Source organism: Melanaphis sacchari, unplaced genomic scaffold (assembly GCF_002803265.2).
Source record: "Melanaphis sacchari strain LSU unplaced genomic scaffold, SCAv2.0 Contig395_pilon_pilon, whole genome shotgun sequence".
Lineage (NCBI taxonomy): Eukaryota > Metazoa > Arthropoda > Insecta > Hemiptera > Aphididae > Melanaphis > Melanaphis sacchari.
This window is the reverse complement of record NW_020271251.1, coordinates 1025677-1033039: the sequence shown is the minus strand read 5'-3', so window position 1 is coordinate 1033039 and position 7363 is coordinate 1025677.

Below are 7363 nucleotides of genomic sequence, written 5' to 3'. Positions count from 1 at the left end.
TTACATATTAACTTACTTCTTCACGTGTGTGTCTCTACTAGAATGTTCGAAATTATATAGTACGAGTATTAAATATTATTATAGCTAACCTATCCTACCAACTACGGATCACTTGCATTTAAGTTGTTATTTTCTTTATATATGTCGATCATCGATTGTATTTAAATACATATTAATAATTTATTACATAGCAGAAAATATAATATAAACTATATTTACTTAATTAGTTTCCATGAAGCGTAATGAGAACAATTTTTTATGAAATATTACTAGATTTTTTTTCCAATTCCGGGACTCCACTGCTCTAAGTATTTTATCAGTGCCACTAAAAATTATAAATCGTTAATAAATATAGTAGTCGATTATGATGGTGTGATAAAAGATGATTTTTATTGTATTCCGTGAAAATTTATGATAATGACTGATAATTGATAAAATACAACAACCTAAACGTAACCTAACTTAAGATGCAATATTTTCAAATTGGTTTAATTTTATTTTCATTAATTTTAAATTTATAATTATTTTAAATTAATTTAATATGTATTACTCATAATGTTAATTTTGTTCCATTATAATTTACAAAAAGTTGTAAAGAGACAGTGACATATTATTCGACGACGATTACGCTATGTATCAACGTATGTCTCAAAATTTTATGTTATTAATCTTAATAACATAAAAAAAAAAAAAATGAAGTGGATAAATTTATGCCCTTTAATGATGAAAAAATTAAATACGTGGACAATAATCAATAATCACGATTACAATGTTTTCAAAATTTAAGCTAAAATCAAGGTTAATGAAATAAAAAAAAAAAAACGCAAAAAGTAGGTACATGTGAATCTACTTAGGTCTTAAAACAGTTAGAACAGTGACTTAGGTTTTTAAATTTAAATAGTACAAAAATTAATCGATTTATTCTTAAAAGCCGCAATCTACTTGATATGATTCCTGTAATAAAAGTTAAAATCAAAGTATTAATTGATTCAAATTGAACAATAATTATTCGATGTCATTAACTACTACAGAAAAAGTTTAAAATGATCAAGCAAAAACTTTTAAAAAAAAAAAAGATAATAAATAATAGAAGTAGAGAAAATTATTTATAAGGGATAACGCATTTGCACATAATTTTCAAATGCAAATTTAATCACGATATTTGTATCCTAATTAAATATGATACCTTTGCTTAAAGTGTTGTTATCTACCTATCGATTACTCAAGTGAAATTTATTTAGTAAAAACCATTCCATCGCGCATAATATTAACGTACCTACTTATATAGGTTGCGTGATGTTATATTGTATAGTATTTATATTGAGTTCGCATAATCTTATAATAAATGTTTAATGAGAAATGATATGAAACATTTTAAATTTGGTGAAGCCAAACATCATTGGATGTCGCACGCAATTTTTACCAATATGATAATATTGATAATTTATCATTTATTTAATTACATATTACATAGTAAACCTTTATAATATGCGTTTCTGAGTAAGGTACTGAAGATTTTAAAACCAGCTTTCATAATATATCGAATCAATAACCACACCCAAAATGCAAACTCGCCCAACATCGTCGTTTAAATTTACAACTTATGATGAAAAGGGCGAATTTAACAATTTTGAAATAGTTAAACATATTATAAAAACGTTTTATTATTTAATATATTTAAAACTCTTTGGTAGCTTATTGTAAGAAAACACTAACCTTAACGAATTATAATAGACCTAAGCCAATTGATGATAATTATATAAACCTTTTTTTTTTTTTTTAAATATATCAGATTATCATAAAATGTCAAGCCCTCCTATCAAAAACAATTTAGCTATATATGTTTATTGTTTAGGTACTTGCTGAGACTTTTTTTTTATCATATCGAATATTTTATAAACGATATTTAACAATAAATATTTATAATGATAATATTGATATAACAATTAGTTTTGACATATTTTGTATTTTATTACCTACTATTATGGTAATGACTGCTTAACTGCTTCAATAACAATTAAATCGTAATAAAAAGTTTCTTCTATCCCATAAAAATATATTTATTATTTTTACTTCTATTGAATGGTCAAATGGTTAATCCCAAAATCTAAACGATATGATCATTGACTTGAATGATTAGATAGCTCCTCTACTATAGTTTAATAATACGTACCAGTGAAGTTTTTTTTTTTAATATCAATGATCTCCCTGGAGTAATGATCATTTAAATATATTAATATTGTTTGTTTTAATTGATGGAAATTGATCTGACATTATCACGCGTGCTCATATAAAAACGTGACTAGGCCAAATGGTATTATATACTTGTTATTGTTGTTCATAATAATATTATTGACCTTGTTTAATATACGACACACTGTAATTATAACTTACATTTCCAACATTGTTCGTGAATTTATTAATATGACGTAAACGTCACATTTTCATTATGTAACATTCAATGCAGGTAAAAGAACCTTGATAAAGAAAAAAATAATGATTAATTTGACTAACACTGCAGTCGATTGATTTTAAAATTGCATTCAATGCAGTCACCAGTTTTTATTAAGGATTTTAAACTATTACTACATAAATACACTTTGGAGTTATTACTAAATATGTATCCATATAAAATAAAAAGTTACTATGGCAATAGTGTAAGTAGTTATTAATGAATCATATTTAAAATTTAAATTTACTACATAAAAATTTAAATAATATATTATCGACACAAAACTTTTTTATCATATTAAACACAATTGAATAACTATTACACAATTAAAATTTATTATAATGAATTCATATACTTAATTTGATATGTGTATGTTTAAGGAAAAATAATACCTAGGTTCCTGTAATACATAAACTAGTATTTATTCATAAATTTGAAATATTGAAAATTTAAACTGTGCGTATTTTAAATGATTTACATTCACGTTTTACGAAAATATTATAGTTTAAATACTTAAAGTAGGTACAATGTATATAGTTTAAATTCACGAATATACGTTTTCACGCATTAATGAAAATCTATAACTTTTTTAGATTAATTATTTTAAAAGTCGTATATTGTTATTACTTTTTTGTATAATTTCAATTTTATTTAACGTGTATAAATATAAAATTATGATCTTTATCAATTCAATATTCAAAAACAATACCATAAAAAACAACACTATTTCACACTGTCATTTAATATGAAATAGATATACTGTAGTTAGAAATACTTATGGTTAGAATTGCAACTTATTTAAGAAATTGTGGCATGTGTATGCAATTATAGTCTTATCGAAACATAATTTAAAATATTGAGAAACTAAATTGTTTTTGATTTCAATTAGCAATTGTTTTTACTGTTTGTTAAGTGAAATGATTAGACCAATAATGAACTAAAATAGACTTAGTGTTTTGAAATCGAAATAGTTTTGGATGAGTTCCATAATAGTTTGGTCACCTAAGTCCTAGGTAATAAAGTGTCTTTTATACTAGTCTTGACTATTGATAAACAATAAATTCAATTAAAATGTGTATCTTTAAAAAAAAAAAATGTAATAACTTTTTTTTAACATGATATAATAGTATGTAAAACTCGTAATATGTATATTATTTCAAGGAATATTTTACAATACAACTATTAGTAGTATACCAGTTTATAAAATAATTGATAAATAATGAACAAAAATAAATATATACTAAAACATGAAAGAGGAGACAACCCGTTAGAAGCACCTCTAAATAAAATTGTACACTTCATTATTTTTTCTTAGTCGTTCAAAAAAATCTCAATAATTATAACTTCAAGTTTTTATAGTATTTAAAAATTATTATCGCATTTTACAACAGTAAAATCTATTAAAATTATCTACTTTTTTTAGACTCAAAGAGTAATCATATTAATTTATTATTAATATATTTATTTTAAAACAATATTTTTATATCTAGCATTACCTTTATAAGCAATAAAAATGATTAGATTTTCAATATCGATATTTATTTTATTTTGGCAGGAAAGTGAATCTAGTTTTACTTCTGAAGGTAAAAAATACCAATTTAAAATCGATTTTATTATTTGATTCTAATTAAAAACGTATAACCGTAACATCCACTAAATGTTTATATACTAACATTGTCTACACATGGTATAAATTTAAAAAAAAACTTGACCCTTATTGAGTTATTTTAAGATATTAGACAATTAAAATTTTTTTTTTATTAATGTTAACGAAAAAAATTTTTGTAATCGAAAATCTTAAATATTGATACAAGGATTCACGAAAGTATTGTTATTATAGTTATTAAAAAATTTATCAAAATCAATAAAATATATTCAAATAGTTTTTATACACATCGTTTAAAAATTTAAGATATCTATGTTTTTTCAAAAAAAATGCAAAACCATCAACATAAAAAATATCTTTATGGTAGATTTAAGGTTTTTTTTAGTTAAGATTTAGATTTCAATATTTTATAACTAGGTAATAGATTCCTGATTTTTTTTTTTTTTGGTATGTTTCCGGTTGCTAATTCAATGGCACGTTTGAAACATAATTACATAAAAAATGTATAAAATACACTTGAACAAATAACATAATATGCATTACGTGGTGATTTAAATTAAATAAATTTGCTAAAAGTAAATGTATACGTGACATAATCAACGTGAATTCTTAATCAGCCTGTATAATATGTATTACGGATGAGCCAAAACATTTGTTCAAAAATTTCTAGTACCTATATATTATTTTCTTCCGGATTCAGTCCAATAATTTGTGAGATATGAATTGGCAATGTCTAAGAGAGTTAACTAAATTATTATTATTATTATTATTATTATTATTGTTGTTGTTGTGCCATCGTTTAGAATATTTTAAATTTATTTATGCTCGACATAATATTATAATATATATACACTATACAGTGTAATAAAGCTATAAATAAACTTATTTAAAAGTTCATTAACGAATGGCTATATAATATGCTTCTATCAATAAATAAATGTTATGTTTTAATATTTATTCTGTGTGAGCTTTACATTTATTTGGTCATATTTTTAACTATTAGTAAATATTATAATATCATATAATAGTGTTACAATAAAATATAATTATCTCTTTAATCGATTGTACATATATCATTTTGATGATTAAATAAATAATTTTGATTACAGTCTATTGGTATAATTTTTAATAAAAATACAAATCTAATAGCGAAAACTATAATTATAGTAATATTTCTATTGTTTGGTATATAATTATCTCGAACGCAGTACCTATATTATGTTTAATATAACGGAAATTGAGCTGAATTAATTGTTTAAACAATTAGTATCTATAATCAATTTGATCTAAAATAAGAAATCTAATTTTTTTTAGTGTTTAAAATTTGAATTTTTAAGTGTATTATTGTAATATCCAATAATTTAACTTGTCTACAACTTTTTTAGAAGATATTTGCTATATTTTTCTACTAAAATAATACTTGAATATTATTAGATGCAATAAGTCGTTAAGTCTAATAATTTGGATTTTATAGAAAGAAAAGAAGTTAAAATTCTTGGTTGTTTTTGTAAAAATATTTTTGTATCTCCGATTTGATAAACTTTTTTAATGTTCATAAGTACTTATGTAGTAAGTATCTAAATTTATGGATAGGTAACCAATAAACTTGAATAATTAAAAAAAACTATTAAACTATCTTTGAAGTCATGTTAAAACTCTTCAAAAATATAATGTAAATTCAATATAATATCAGTTACCGATAAATTTATTGGTTAAAATGGTTAAATACAATAAAACTGATTTAATGGCGTCACACTTAGAATCATAATAACGTTAATTAATATTTAGGTTTCCATTGTTACTGTGATTATTACTATTACAAAAAGGTTTGATAACATAAAAAATCAATTCATCATTTTAAAACAGTATGTTATATTTATACGGTTAAATATTTTATTTGACAAGGTATAGACGAAAAAGTAAAAAAAAATCTTAATTTTCTAGAAAGTTTAAGAGGGAGTTGTTACAGCTAAGGTTAGGTAGGTTGGGTTTGATATTCGTGCTTGATAAACTGTGAAGTTGAAATTAATAATTAGTAATTTCTACGACACTGCATGAACACAGCTAATCATAATTTAAAAATTGCAATATGTTCGCGTTTGCTAATTTTATATTACAAACATTTAACATAACTTGTAAGTGAATGTAAATTATATCGGGGAATGGCGACTCACCGTCTGGTTATACATTTTACTTGGGGCATTACGGATAACATTAATTGATATTCTATCCGATAATTTTTTTCTTTTTTTTAGGTTACTACATAACAGCATTTTTTTTTTTTTCGGAATAATTTTAAAGGTAATTTAATGTCAATATATTTTTATTTTTAACAAAACACTTCTTGAAGGAAAGCGCCTATATTGGATTAAACGATGTATTAAAACAACACACGAGTACATTATTATTACATCTTAACGGTTATTTATAGATTATTTAAAAATTTATAAATTATAAGTTAATAAACCTATAGTGATAGAACAATTATAGTTTTACACAAAAACCATTAATAACATAACTATGTATTAAAATATACACAGAGTAAACATTTTGATGGATTATTATTGATATAAGTGATTAATACCATAAGATATACCTACTCAACAAATAAACTTATTTTATTTCATAAAATAAATTTATTTTATATTCAATAATAAATGATAACTATTGTTTTTATATTTTTGTTCTTTTTTCGCAGAAATTTTGACTTGTTATTTAAGTAGATAGTTGCAACCATATTGTGATAAGATAAGGAATCTATTTTTAATTTTGTTTGGTCAGACTTGGCGTTTACACTGAATAATTAGACTTTATTATTCAACAGTTTTCTTATTATTTAGATGTATGTGTGATGTGTCACCAAACTATTTTATTATAATTATTTGAATTATATAATTTAATTATAAAATAGGCTAATTGAGGCTATCAATAAAAAAGATTAATTACTTCATATATTTTTATCTTCGTGTACATAAAATCCTTAAAAATTAAATATATTTAAAGTGATATTGAAATTTATAAAAAAAAATAAATGAAACATTAATTGTTTTAAATTTGTTAAAATTGTATTTTGAGTATTGTATATAGCGTAGCACATTTACAAGCAAAGACGAGGGTAATGTATTTTACCTATCTCGGTTAGAGTGGTTATACTATTTCCACACACAATAACTAATATAATATGCCTTAAGGTGATTTAAACTATGTAGGTTTCTCAAACAAAATATTTATTATCGCTAATTTATGTAAATTAAAAAATATATTTATAATTTATTTGCAAAATCGAAAAATTAGTTATTGCCATA